General features: G+C 51.0%; 1 protein-coding gene and 1 long non-coding RNA gene across 6 annotated transcripts in view; one reads left to right on the forward strand and one right to left on the reverse strand.

The window, feature by feature from the left end:
* Positions 1 to 14,739, reverse strand: part of EXOC6B (exocyst complex component 6B) — a 344,538-nt gene that overhangs the window by 53,862 nt on the left and 275,937 nt on the right. The window lies entirely within an intron of this gene.
* On the forward strand, positions 2,975 to 3,804 carry LOC116785549. Its single transcript, XR_004356586.1, has 3 exons — positions 2,975 to 3,075; positions 3,413 to 3,523; positions 3,653 to 3,804. It is a non-coding gene; the product is annotated as an uncharacterized LOC116785549 (long non-coding RNA).

Raw genomic sequence — 14,739 nt, forward strand, 5'->3', positions numbered from 1 at the left:
AGCCACTTTGCTGCCCTGCAATCTCCACCTCCTGTCCCTGGGCATGGAGACAGCTTCCCCAGGGAACACAGGCTGTTGTTCAGTGTATCCACCACTACCCACAGCGTGCCTGTAAAGGTGCTAAAATCTCAGAATATGCTGAGCTGGAAGGGACCCCCAAGGACCATCCAGTCCAACCCTCAGCCCTGCACAGGCCCAGCCCCAAGAGTCCCCCCCTGTGCCCCAGAGGATCAGCCAAACCCTCCTGGAGCTCTGGCAGCCTTGGGGCTGTGCCCACTGCCCTGGGGAGCCTGGGCAGTGCCCAACAAGCCTCTGGGGGAAGAACCTTTTCCTGGAATCCAACCTAAACCTCCCCTGGCCATTCCCTGGGTGCTGTCCCTGGTCCCCCAGAGTAGAGTTCAGTCCCTGCCCCTCCTCTGCCCCTGCCCAGGCAGTTGAACTGCAGTGAGGTCTCCCCTCAGTCTCCTCTGCTCCAGCTGAACACACCAAGTGCCCTCAGTGTCCTCCCATGGCTTCAAACCAAGGCCCTTCCCCATCTCTTTGCCCTCCTTTGGACACTCTCCAATGGCTCAATCTCTTATATTTCAGTGACCAAAACCTCCACAACGTCTTTGTCATCCACTGAGCCCCGAGTCCAAACAGAGCTTACGACAAACCAAAGACATGAGCACCCAAAATCGCCTCCTCCAAACGCGTTTTGGTCACTCTGGGGGGGACAAAACCCCTCCTGTTCCTCGGAGTGGTGGCACCAGGATCACCTGAGGGGATGGGGATCCCCACTGGTGCCAAGCAGGAGCTGTCAGAAAGCCTCCCTTCCCAGGGAGGATCCGTGGCGTGGCCGGCAGCCAGGTGGGGGAACAAAAGGGCGCCCGCTTGGTTTCCCCTCCCGTTATTCAATCCCGGGCTCAAGCGCTCACACCACATTTGCCTCCTCTCTGCTGACGGATCCTCGGTGCCCGTCCCAGCTCCAGCACACGCAACGAGGTCTCACCTTCCTCGGGCTGCACGTTCTCACCTCCCCTCTCCCGCGAGGCATCCCGGGCCAAAACCTAACGTGCCTTAAATTTGCCGGATGAGAGCGCGTTAACAGGCAGATCTTTCGAAACCCTCCCATTCTTCTCATAATTTATTGATGAAAGGATTCCTCGCTGGTTAGGCAATATATCCCTCCGGATGAAAGCCTGGCTACGTTTCCCTCCTTTTCTACCACCCTCGGTAACCGAACCTCCTCTCCGAGGGGCCCCCCGATGAAAAATTCACGACTCGCCGACCGCGCCGCCGGTCGTGCTGCTGATGGATCGCGTTACTTTTTACCTGTTCAGATTAATCAGGTTACAGCTCCGGGCCTGCCAACAAAGCACGGCCTCACACCTCAGCTCCGGCGCCCAAATCCACGTCCAACATACGAGTTGGGCAAAGGCTGCGCCAGCGCGGCCAAGAGTGAAACCAAGCCCGGGCGGTGGGAGCGGCTTTTGCCGCCTCTTCAGGTTGAAATAAAGCTTCGTGTGCACCCCATCCAGGGTGCAAAAGACATCTGGGCTTCCAAAGGGTGAGGCACGGAGCGCTGTGCCAGCCCGGAGCAGGAGCTGGGTGGTGGGAATTGAGATTTTGAGGAGCTCTGCTGGTTTAAAGCTCAGTCAGGGGAGGTTTAGGTTGGATGTCAGGAAAAGGTTCTTCCCCCAGAGGGTGGTTGGGCACTGCCCAGGCTCCCCAGGGCAGGGGGCACAGCCCCAAGGCTGCCAGAGCTCCATGAGGGTTTGGCTGATCCTCTGGGACTCTTGGGGTGTCCTGTGCAGGGCCAGGAGTTGGACTGGATGATCCTGGTGGGTCCCTTCCAACTCAGCATATTCTAGGATTTTATGAAAACAGTATCTCCCATGGGAGCTCCCAGACTGTAAAACCAGCACAAAGCCTCTCTTCCCTCTCAGGTAGGGCTGTCTGGAAGTTTAATTTGTGTTTTTGATGATCTGAGACGCTCCTGAATGAAAGCTGGGAGAGAAATACCCCGAAATACTTCACAAAATTCAGTGTCCGCCCAGGCAAAGTTTATCACTGGGAATAACTCTCATCTCACCAGAGGACAAGGCTCATATATCTTTCCAGTGCTTAAACCCAGCTTAGTGGTCCTTAGGATTTTACTGCCTGGGAGTAAATCCTGACTCTGAGCTTGTTTGATGGAGCACTTCCACCCCCGACTCAGCCCCAGACCAACCGAGGAGCCGTAGTTTGATTGAGCGGAACAAACCCACCCCAGAAAGATGTTTTAAAACCTTGGGAACACGTTGCTTTTTCATATAAAATATATATCTTGGGTATTTTAAAAGAAGGAATCGAGGTAAATGTTCTTCCATGGACACACATGACATGGGCTGGGGTTATGGATCATCTGGCTGGAATTGTAGGTGCTGCTTATTCCTAAAATCTAATTCAAAACCAGGGATATAGCAGCTCTGGGAACAACAGTAGAAGGATTTGGAGCTGCTGGAGAGAGTTCAGAGGAGGCCCCAGAGATGCTCCAAAGGCTGGAGCCCCTCTGCTCTGGAGTCAGGCTGGGAGAGCTGGGGGGGTTCCCCTGGAGAAGAGAAGGCTTCAGGGAGAGTTGAGAGTCCCTTGCAGGGCCTAAAGGGGCTCCAGGAGAGCTGGAGAGGGACTGGGGACAAGGGATGGAGGGACAGGACAAGGGGAACGGCTTCCCATTGGAAAAGAGGAAATTTGGGTGGGATGTTGGGAAGGAATTGTTGACTGTGAGGGTGGGGAGGCCCTGGTCCAGGTTGCCCAGAGAAGCTGTGGCTGCCCCTGGATCCCTGGAAGTGTCCAAGGCCAGGTTGGAGCAACCTGGGCTAGTGGGAGGTGTCCCTGGGTAGGATTGGATGATCTTGAAGGTCCTTTCCCATCCAAACCATTCCATGATCTTATGACATCCTGGTGCTGGACTGACCCACACGGAGGAATCACCAACCTCCCACAAATTCCAGCCTTCGCTTCGTCCGCCCGTTCGGCTCAAACCAGAACTGTTGCTCAACTTGTTCTTCTTGGCTTAACCTTAACCAGACAACCAAATACTAGTGAAATGAGGTAAGGCTTCACTGTGGGAACCACAGGTAACTTCTGGAGCCAAATTCCTCAGCGGAGCAGTTCCACCACCATAATTGTGCCGTCACTCATCACCAATGTCATGGAGATTATTCAACAATTAAATGAACTTCTGAGAATTGCAGCCCTAAGACAAACCCAAGGCAGCAATTTTTAACTCATTGCATTTCCAATAAAAATTCAGAGGCCAAAAGGCAACTCAAAAGGCAACTCAAATTATATTATTATATAATATAATAATAGTAATAATAATAATGATAACAACTCTGAGGAAGGGGCAGTAACAATCAATGAACAAACAATGTTTTGGATTTTCTAGGAAAGAAAACAAGGCACTTTCTTAAGCAGAAAGAATTCCTTTAAGGAATTTTCTTAAGCAACTATGGCAGGTTTGGAGCAGTGTTGAAACTTCGCAGTTCATTGCTCAGAGGTGGGAAAAAAACCCCCCCATTTCTTAATATTTTAATAGTAATTATGAAATTCAAATCTAGTGGTTGGCAATGATTGGCCTCAATGTGGTGTTTTCTAGTGTTCTTTTTTTTTTTTTAATATGAATCAGAAACCAACTCGTGAACTTGAACAAGCCCTCAAGTCCCACAGGAGGTGGGACGCACCCGTTCAGTATCTGTGCAAAAGTCAAGGACACAAAGTGTCCAACGTCATCCAAAGCTGAACCCAGAGCTTCCCAACTCCCAAAACTATCCATGGAAATTCCCTTTCTTCCCTCTCCCAGCAAGCCCTGGAAGAAATTCCTGGAAACACGGTTGGTTTCTCCGATTTTCTTCCGCGCTTCGGATCTCCGGCACGACCCGGGGTGGCCGTGGGTCTCCTGACTCTTCATCCACCACGGGCACAAGGCCGAGGTGGTGTTTGCTTCCCGTAAATCACATCTTCGCTTCTCTTCTTCCTGAAATGCCCAGAAGTGATTCCTTCCCAAGGCCCAGGATTCCCTGAGGAAGGGGAGAGATTCTCAGAAAAGCCGAGCGCTCCAGCGATGAAAGGAATGCGCGCGGAGCGGCCGGCGAGGAGCTGATGACTTCAGTCGAGGGCCCAAACATCTGGCTTAGTTTAGCCTAAAGCCAGAACCAAACCACAGTCTCCTCAACTCTCCTGGCACCGCTCTCCTGAAAAATCACACAGCTCTGAGATGACAGTTCGGAGCCGGAGCGGATGCGAGTGGATCTCGTTTGATGAGGTGTCAAGTACGACCGTCCTCGCTGGAGCAAATCTGATGATATAGAGCTGGGATACCCTGGGAACTTCCTTCCATCGTGGAACCGGATGGGTTTGGTGAAGCTGAATGTGTTTAACCCCCACAAAGACACGGTGAAGCCGGGAGGTGTTGGCAGAGCACCTCTGAGACCCCCAGGAGCCCCAGACCAAGAACTTTCTCCACTGCCACACCACACAGTAAAAAAACACATTCTCTGTTTCTGCACTTCCTTTTTAACCCTTTTTTCCAGCAATTACGTGGGAAAGACATCCATGAAGCAGCTCCAACCACTCACAGCATCACAGAATCATGGAATGGTTTGGGTTGAAAGCGACCTTAAGGATCATCCAGTGCCACCCCCTGCCATGGGCAGGGACACCTTCCACTAGACCAGCTTGCTCCAACCTGGCCTTGGACACTTCCAGGGATCCAGGGGCAGCCACAGCTTCTCTGCCCAACCTGGGTCAGGGTCTCCCCACCCTCACAGCCAACAATTCCTTCCCAATATCCAATTTAAATCTACTCTCTTTCAGCGTAAAGCCATTCCCTTTCATCCTGTCACTGCCTGTCCTTGTCCCAAATCCCTCTTCAGCCTCCTTGTAAGCCCCCTTGACACACTGGAAGGTACTAGAAGATCCCCCTGAGGGCTTGTCTCCTCCAGGCTAAGCTTCCATGCCTTGGAAAACACACTCAGGTTGTAGCTCCCTGGTCATTGAAACCCGGGGGACAACAAGGGCACTGAGGTCACCAAAAGAGTAAGAATGACACAAACCTACTTCTGTTCATTTAAGGTAAAACTTGTGACTTTAAAGATCAGACCAGCTGGGCTTTTAACTTGCTCCCAGACACAACCAAGGCAAATTTAAGCTTCAGGACCACTTTCAGCAGGAGGGAACTGTTCCTCATGTTGCCTCTGTGCAAGGATGGTGGTCACACCTTCACAGGGTGAAAAACCATTGGTCAGTGGGGTACTGAGAAGTGTTGTGATGTTACTATAACAACTGTAAAGCTGCCCCAAACATGTTGTTGGAGGCTCCAGCCCAGGGCAGGATGAATGTGGGCAGGGTCAGAGGAGAGCAACGAGGTTGGGGAAGGGTCTGGAGCACAATTCCCAAGAGGAGAGGCTGAGGGAGCTGGGGCTGTTCAGCCTGGAGAAGAGGAGGCTCAGGGGAGACCTCCTCACTCTCTACAGCTCCCTGACAGGAGGGGGGAGCCAGGGGGGAGTCAGGTTCTTCTCCCAGGAACCAGCAGTAGGACAAGAGGGCTCAGCCTCATGCTGTGCCAGGGGAGGTTTAGGTTGGATATCAGGAAGGAATTCTTTCCAGAGAGAGTGCTCAGCCATTGGAATGGGCTGCCCAGGGAAGGGGTGGATTCTCCCTCCCTGGAGGTGTTTAAGGTGAGACTGGATGTGGCATCAGTGCCATGGGCTGGGAACCACGGTGGGGTTGGATCAAGGGTTGGACTTGATGATCCCAGAGGTCTTTTCCAATCTGGTTGGAAAATGATTCTCTGATTCTATGACTCTATAGGAATCCCGGGAGCACAGCAAAGCTCTTCACCGTCACAGCCACAGGCGAGGAAAACTGGAGGAAAGCGAGAGGGTGCGGGGTGGGAGACGTCATCTTCAGAACAAATACTCCAGCCCATCAGCCATTTCTCCACGGAATTTCCAAGGTTGTTCCTCTGGCTGGAAGGTAGCCCCTTGCTTTTGAAAACACCACGGTCCTGGGAGTTTCTCGGGGTATTTTGCAGCCAAAAGGGTAGCAGGTGGAGAGTGGGGAAATTTGACAGCTTGTTTGAAGTGAGCCAAGCATGGGGATGGTGGTGGAAGGATGTTGGGAGCCTCACAGACCTTCCAGATCCGGCTTTTTCCCGGATGCTGCTGGTTGGTGGGTGCTTGGCATCTCCAGCTCCTCATGCAGCTTATCCTGCTCCAAGGACTCGCCTCCCAGGGATCACAGAATCCTGGGATGGGTCGGGTTGGGAGAAACCTTAAAGATCATCTCATTCCAACCCCCTTCCACTATCCCAGGTTGTTCCAACCTGGCCTTGCACACTTCCAGGGATGGGGTAGCCACAGCTTCTCTGGGTAACTCCTTCCAGTCTTCCACCACCCTCCCAGCCAGGAATTCCTTCCTAAGGGTAATTTGGGGCTCTGAGCTCAACAGGAGCCTTTCCACAGGCAGCAGCTGCTCCCACGGGATGGACAAATGTCCTCAAGAAAACTAAACCCCATCACACACACGGTGATTTCCAGCCCCGCTGATGGAAGACAGATTTAAGCTCCTGTGCCAGAACTGCTGCATCCAAGCCTTCCCCACCCCCCAAAAAGCTGATTTCATCAAAAGATCCGATTGCAAGCCTATCGTTTACCCCCAGAAACTGAAAAGGAAAAAAAAAAAAAATCCCTTTAGCATAATCTACTTAAAAAAACTAAATCTCATTTGTAGGTTATTAGAGCTGCCCCAGACGGGAACAGCCATGCCCGGAGCTCCCACGGATTTCTGGAGGAGAGGGGAGCCCGGAGTGGGCTGCAATTGAGTGTTTGGACAAGTTTCTGAAGGGCTCATCAGCTACTGTGCCAGCCCCGAGCAGCTCCAGTGGAAAATCCGGGAGTGAAAATCCGAGTAAAAGTGACGGATCCGCGCTGGGGACGGGGCCGTCACTCAGCTCCTCGGCAGCTCCCGCCTCCAGCCACTGTCCGTGTGTTTTCCATTTAGGAGCAGAAATCCCGGCTCTGCTGCTCTGTGCAGACCTCCCACCACACTCCAGGGGCACGGCTGGCTGCTGGTTGCTGACCATAAGCAGCTAAAACGACCTTTTTCCACCCTAAGTGTGTTTTAAAAGAGGAGTTTTCAGGTCCCCCAGGAGTTTGCAGGAAGATGGATTCACTCAAAAAAGGGAAAAAACTCCTTTTCCCCCCCCCTCAGTTGCTGCTTGGTTTTTCCTCAATATCCAGCTTTTCCTGGAGGAGAGGAGGACACTGAGGCAAGGGGACTCTGGCCAAGTGTGGGGTGCAGAACTGCAGCCCCGGTGCATCATTCCCTGCCGGCTCCATCCCCGATCCCAGAAACCTGGATCCTATTAGTGGCTTTGGCAGAGCCTTTGAGCCAGTGCTGCGCTCATGTGAACGACTCCTGTGACTGGAACACGGGACTTTCCTGCTCCATGATTCAGATTCCAGCCCAGCAGGGCTGCTGGGATTGAGTTCAGGGTTTTGGGAATCTCTGAGGAGAGGGAGCGATGGGATGTCAGGAGATGAGCAGCCTCTGCTTTTGAAGGATTATCAGAACCACCGATAATTTACTTTGTCAGGTTTTTAGACCTAAAAACAGGTGGAGGTTCATCCTGAAACATGGTAATGCTCAGGACAAGAAGGAAAAGGTTGGTCATTCCATTTTTTCCCAAATATTTTTGTATCAAAGCCCTCAAAATGACCCAGACAACGAGGGGCAGATGAATCCCATTCTTGGAGCAACCTGGTCTATTGGAAGGTGTCCCTGCCCATGGCAGGGGGTTGGAACTGGATGGTCTTTAAAGTCCCTTCCAACCCAAACCATTCCGTGATTCCGTGACATCCGGGCAGGTGGTTTCTTCCCACAGAGTAATTCTCCAATTTTTCCAACTTTCCACTGGTTTAATTTTAAAAACAAACTGTAATAATTATATTTTCAGCACCACGCTGGTCCCAAACTAAAAGCTGAGATTTTTACGAGGTTGATTTTTGGTATCTACCGACCTAAAAGAGGAAAAAAAAAGCACCAGGACCTTCTCCAAGGGACCAACAGAAGGATGAGAGGAGGCACAGGAGAAATCACAGTGGCACACAAGACAAAAAAATAACTATTTCCAACAGGGGAAAAAAGGCTAAAGGTACCTGTAAGGAGCCACCAAGAATTTAATTAGTTTATAAGGGTCAAATCCTGCCCCAAAACTTCAGCAAACGTGGAAAAATATTTAAACTCTTCAAGGTCACCACCTTCAAGCCAAGAATCAAAGTTTCCCACTGATCTTGGTTGCTGTCATCACATCCAGGCCTTCCTTTCCAGCACACTGAAGGTGGGAAAACCTTCTGAAATATATTTCTGAGGAAGTTTCAGAAGAAATCTGAATTTTTCTCTTTTCCACACAAAGCAGCTAGAAGGGAATAAGCTGTTCTGCCCTTTTTTGGGATCTCTCCTGCACCTTTCAGTGTTGGAGGAGGTCTTAGATTCTGATTAAAAGAGTATTAAAAGGCTTATTTAAGGGGAAAGACCCACCAAATCATATAAAATCTGCAAAGGGATCCCACAGAAGAATAAAAATGAGCTTTCCAACCCTGGCACTGGATGTAAATGGTTTGGACTCTTAGAAAGTCAAAGTGTCCTTCAAGTTGGTTTTTAATGAGACAGGAGCAACCCTAAAGCTTTAATTCCAGACTTAATATCTGCACTGCTCACTTCAGGCCTGGAACTTGAATCCCGTCCCCCTGAGCCTCGTGCTCCAGGTGGGATGGGTGGGAATCCCCATATTCCACGGGGCAGGAGAAATCAAGGGTTCCCCTTGCTCTTCACCTGAAGTGCCAAGCAACAAAACTCCTCCCTTGCTTGTCCACCTCTCACCTGGAGATGAACTCTGCTTCAGAAAAAGCAATAATTGACATTATTCCCTTAAATTCTACAATGCTTGGACTCGTTTGGTAGCTTCAAAATGCTCAAAAAGTTATTCCCTGATGGATTTCATGTTCTCAAAACACAGCAAACCGGGCAGGCCCCCCATCTGTGGTGCCCAGTTTAAAATAAAGCCAATCGAGATCGCGTCCGTCGGGAATTTGAGTCAAACAAGTGTAAAAACGTGAGATTTCCCTTCAGGAAAACTGCTCCTGGGGGCTCTGAGGAGTAAAGCCAAGTGTAAAGCAAAGCATCAGAGCAGAGACAGACCTGCAGACAGACAGGTGTGGCAGGAGAAATGAGGGAATCAAAGCAAATCATCCCCAGGTCCCATTGTCCCCTCTGCGGCAACTCAGCCCACGAGGACACAGAGCTGGTTTGGAACATACCAGGGAGAAGAAATCCAATAAACACAGAATCCCAAACTGGTTTGGGTTGGAAGGAACCTGAAAGAGCATCTCACTGCACTCCTGCCACGGGCAGGGACACTTTCCACTAGCCCAGGTTGCTCCAACCTGGCCTTGGACACTTGCAGGGATCCAGGGGCAGCCACAGCTTCTCTGCCCAACCTGGGACAGGGCCTCCCCTCCCAGCCAGCAATTCCTTCCCAATATCCCACCCAAATCTCCCCTTTACCAGTTTGAAGCCATTCCCTGTGTGCTGTCCCTCCCTGCCTTGTCCCCAGTCCCTCTCCAGCTCTCCTGGAGCCCCTTTAGGCCCTGCAAGGGGCTCTCAGCTCTCCCTGGAGCCTTCTCTTCTCCAGCTGAACCCCCCCAGCCATTTCACCACGAGGTGACAGCTGAGCTGCCCTGACCCCACCACGGGGAGCAACAGCAGATGCCCAAAAAAATCCCAGCCCTGCACAGACTGTGCTTCCTCAGCTCTTCAGTCTCCCTTTTTTCATCTACATCCTGATTTTCTAGGCTGGTTTTTTTTCTCTCCTGGCCTTGCCTCATGAACTGCTGAACGGCTTGGACACCTCCAAGCCATGACAGATGGCTCCACACGTTGCTGATGTGCTGGAATCCACCCCTGGATGCAGCTCATTGCCCAAACCCCAGCACAGAGCGAGGGGGGAGCTGCACCAGAGTGGGTCACATTTCCATGGGTTTGTGCCTTTCCCCACTATTTATATCCTAAGTGTGATCAGATGAGAGTAGGAATAAAAAAAAAAAAATATTCTTTCCACAGTCCATTACATCACCTTTTCCTCTTGGAAAAGTTTGTAACTTCATATATATTTATGTAGCCCCACACAGGCTGTGCTCTCTCTTTACAAGAGCAGAACATTCCCATCATGTAAATTTGAGGATAATCTATAGGAAAAATATGCTACTGGAGAGAAATTTGGGCTGGAAGCTTCCTCTGCCTTCTATTAAGGGCCCTTTGGAGAAAGTTTCAAGTGGCTTAAAGGCAGAGGGATAATTAAATTCCCTAAATTATGGCTTTAAACTGACAGGGGGCAGGGTTAGATGGGATAATGGGAAGGAATTCTTCCCTGTGAGGGTGGAGAGGCCCTGGCACAGGTCGGACAGAGAAGCTGTGGCTGCCCCTGGATCCCTGGAAGTGTCCAAGGCCAGGTTGGAGCAACCTGGGCTGGTGGAAGGGGGTGGAAGGAGATGACATTTAAGGTCCCTTCCAACTCAAACTGTGCCACGATTCTGGGATTGGAGGATATAAAACACAAGCAGCATTTTTCCACCAACTGGGAGATGACCTGTGCACATTCCTTCCATCAACCTGCTCCCACGACCGGCCACGACAACGAGCCCAAGAGCTTTTACAGCAACTCTGGACCCCAGTCACTTCAAGCAGTAACTCCTACCTCCATCAGGGCAGAGGAGAAAACAGTGTGAACTCGGCTTGACCTTCGAGAAATCCCTGAACCTAAAAATATGAAAGACAAAACTGTTTCCACCGAGGAGCCGCCGCTCCGCAAAAACCGCCCTCCCGAAAAGCTGCCGGGCTCCTCTCAAACTAACCTCAAACACGAAGCAAAAAAAAAAAAAAAATTCCAGGCTGCTATTTTCCTCCCGGCATCCTGGAATGCACATCTCAAGGACAGAACTGGCTGTTCAAATGAGCTCCTGCTCCTGCAGAAGCGATTGTTTTCAAACACTTTTTTTTTGAAAGGCGATTCTGCCCAGGGTCTGCATTCCAGGGAGGATTCCCTCCCCCCACGGCCACATTTTAAACATTAAGAGGAGGTAGAGCAAGAACAGACTTTGGAGACTTTTGTTCCGAGTTGCCACAAATGAAAAGGAGAAGAGATCTGATTTAATTTTTTTGTTGGGTTTCTGGTTTTTTTCGTCGTGCGCTCACAGCTTAATACTGCAGAGAATCATTGAGGCTGGAATGGACATTTATGATTATGGAATGGACATTTATGATCATGGAATGGTTTAAGTTGGAAGGAACCTTGAAGATCATCTCATTCCACCCCCTGCCACGGGCATGGACACCTTCCACTAGCCCAGATTGCTCCAAGCCCCATCCAACCTGGCCTTGGACACTTCCAGGGATCCAGGGGCAGCCACAGTTTCTCTGGGAAATTCATTCCAGGGCCTCCTCACCCTCACAGCCAGCAATTCCTCCCCAGTATCCCATCTAAATCTCTCCTGTTTTACTTTAAAACAGTTCCCCCTTGTCTTGTCTGTGTACAAAGTCCCTCTCTCTGTTTTTTTTAAGCCCCTTCAAGCACTTAAAGGCTCCAACGAGCTCTCCCTGGAACCTTCTCTTCTCTAGCCCCAAGAACCCCCACATGGATCATCGAGTCCAGCAGGAGATTCCTCTGCCCTTGGATGTCCCACAGGCCAACAACAGGTTTAGAAGGGAACAAATGAAGCCATTTGCAGAAAGCCTCAACTCTCCTGCGTGGTTTTGAGCTCTGAGTCAGCGTGTGGGGACTATTCCTGGTGACGGGGGCACACCCGGCAAAGACTTTCTGCTCAGGTTCTCTTAATCTTGGAAACAAAAGATCCCAATCTACCATGGCTGTCATTCCTCATTACCACATCATTTCCCCATCAAGCCCTCATGTCAGCAACCAAATTAAGGTATTACACCCTGGAACATTTTGGGTGATTACAGCGGGGGAGTGTTTGCTCTTCCACTCGGGCAGATGCGGCCGCTGTGAACAGGAGGATGGGGAGATGCCAAGTGAGCCCTGGTGTGGGTCACACCTTCTCTGTCTGTCTGTCTGTCTGTCTGTCTGACACCACGCAACACAAAAGCCAGACTTGTGTTTTTCTTATGATATTCAGCACATCAGGCTCCAGCCCGGGCTCAAAACACGCTTTAAAGAAAATTCAAAGGCACAAATGGAATCCACCCAGGGACAACCTGGATTTCCAGTGCCAGGAACTCCCAGCCCCACCCAGCCCAGCACCCACCAGGGAGACAGAACCAGCTCAGAGAATCCCAGAACGGTTTGGCTGGAAGGGACTTTAAAGCTCATCTCATCCTCACCCCCTTGCCATGGGCTGGGACACCTTCCACTGTCCCAGGTTGCTCCAGGCCCCCTCCAACCTGGAGTTTATTTATGAGAAACTACAAAATAAAATTGAAAATAAAAAAAAAGCCACAGAAATTAAACAATCCACTGCTCACAAGAGATCTCATCCCAAAATACACAAAACCTCCCAACTAAGCACCAGAAACAAAAGCTCTGAAACCACCACGTCTGGTCAAGCCAAGCCCAAATTTAAACTCCCAACTAAGCACCAGAAACAAAAGCTCCGGAACCACCATGCCTGGTCGAACCAAGCCCAAATTATGACCAATTAATCAGAAAAGACAAGAACCGAGTCACAGGGCTAAAAATGAGCCCATTGAGTGAACTCAGGATTTGCCCAAGCAAGGTGAAGGCTCGGGGTGACTCACGGCACCCAACCGTCGCCATCCCAGATTACCCAGGGAACACAAGGTGGGTCGAGAAAGTTGGGCCAGTTACCACCAACTGTTACAGCATTTATTTACTTTCTCGTAAGTCAGAGCTGGTGCACAGCTCTTCAAACCCCAAATAAATTCTTACAGCTGTACTTTCAAACTCCAGTCCAAGCAACTCCAGTGTCTGTGTCCCGGAAACCTTCCTCTGTTGCCAGAGCTGTTTTCTCAACCAGGGTAGGAGGGAACAAACATCAGGATCTCCCCTTCATTCCTGCACCAGGCCTTTCCAAATTCATGCCACGTGCTGCTTTTCCCAGGGGACCTCCCCTCCGAGCTGCAGCATTTCTGGGACTCGTTTGGCTTCAAAGCAGGAAAATTCTTAAAGCGAGTGAAAAGTTCATCCCAGCCCTCAGCAAAGAGTCAGAGTCACAACTGCTCTGGAGAAGGGAAAGGTCAGGTGTTCCTTCTCTCTGATGGGATCAATGAGGGACTTAGAGAATTACAGGATCACAGAGGGGTTTGGGTTGGAAGGGATGTTAAAGATCATCCAGTGCCACCCCCTGCCATGGGCAGGGACACCTTCCACGAGCCCAGCTTGCTCCAACCTGGCCTTGGACACTTCCAGGGATCCAGGGGCAGCCACAGCTTCTCTGGGAAACTCATCTCAGTCCCTCACCACCCTTACAGGAAGGAATTCCTTCCCAATATCCCATCTATCCCTGCCCTCTGGCACTGAGAAGCCATTCCCTGCATCCTGTCCCTCCATCCCTTGTCCCAAGTCTCTCTCCAGCTCTCCTGGAGCTTCTTTAGGCCCTGGAAGGTGCTGGAAGGTCTCTCCGGAGCCCTGTCTCCTCCAGGCATCAATCTAAAACCCTCTGCAGCTCCCTGAAGTCGACTTTAATGGCTCCACTCAAGCAACAACCTCTCTCTGCAATTATCCCGCCTATCCGGTCCCGCTAATGCGCTTGTTTACTCTCTACGGCAAACTCCGGATCGAGTGTCGGTTCATCCCCGGGATTCTTTCCCCTCAGCCAAGCCCAGCAGACCATGGTGGTAATTTAAACGCTGAAAGCCTCCCTGGTATCGATCCCGAGACTCGAGGCCAACGAGCTGTTCCACGGAAATATCCCCCCCCCTTCCGAGGGAACCCCTTGGGAGGGGCTGGTGGAGAGGGGGGAATTTCAACGGATGAGGGAGAAGATTAATATGCATGAGCACATGAGCGGAATAAACGCTGCTCTTGGGGTGGGTTGTTGGGTTTGTTAGAAAGAGCTGGGGATTATCTGAGGGAACCACGTGGGAACACCGCGAGAGCTGCTGGTGGGTCTCTGCTTTTACCTGCCTGGCGTCTCCCGACGGCCCCCACGGCGCCCAGGAATGTGTTAAAGCATCCAGGAAAAACAGGGACCAAACGAGCAGCTTAGAGTTAAACACATTAAATACAACAAACACCGTCTGGAGTCGTCTGTCACCTTTCCCTCACCCGTCTTCCTCCACCTTTGGGGTTGATCTGTCTGCACACACGGGAAGATGGTGGGAACCACCCCGCTCAGCCCTGTGGGAACCATCCAAACATTCCTGCTTTTCAGAGTGGATGAGTCAGAGGTTCAAAACCATTAAAACCCGTGTTTTTGGACCAAGGGGCACCAGCCACCCTTCCTGTGTCCATCAGAAGGGCCTCCTGTAGACACGTGGTCTGAGAGGTGTTTGCATCTCGCCAGGAGCGATCCCAAGGGAGAGGGAGGTGGAGAAGACTCCGCGGTTCTCCCACTGCTGAACCTCAGCTGAGCCAGGTCAGACACAAGCTGGGACTCATCAGAAACCATGGAAATGCCACAACTATTTCCAGAGGAAAGCTCAGCTCAGCTGGAACCTCAGCTGCCCTTGGACATCCTT

The sequence above is a fragment of the Chiroxiphia lanceolata genome, chromosome 4 (assembly GCF_009829145.1).
Source record: "Chiroxiphia lanceolata isolate bChiLan1 chromosome 4, bChiLan1.pri, whole genome shotgun sequence".
Taxonomy (NCBI): domain Eukaryota; kingdom Metazoa; phylum Chordata; class Aves; order Passeriformes; family Pipridae; genus Chiroxiphia; species Chiroxiphia lanceolata.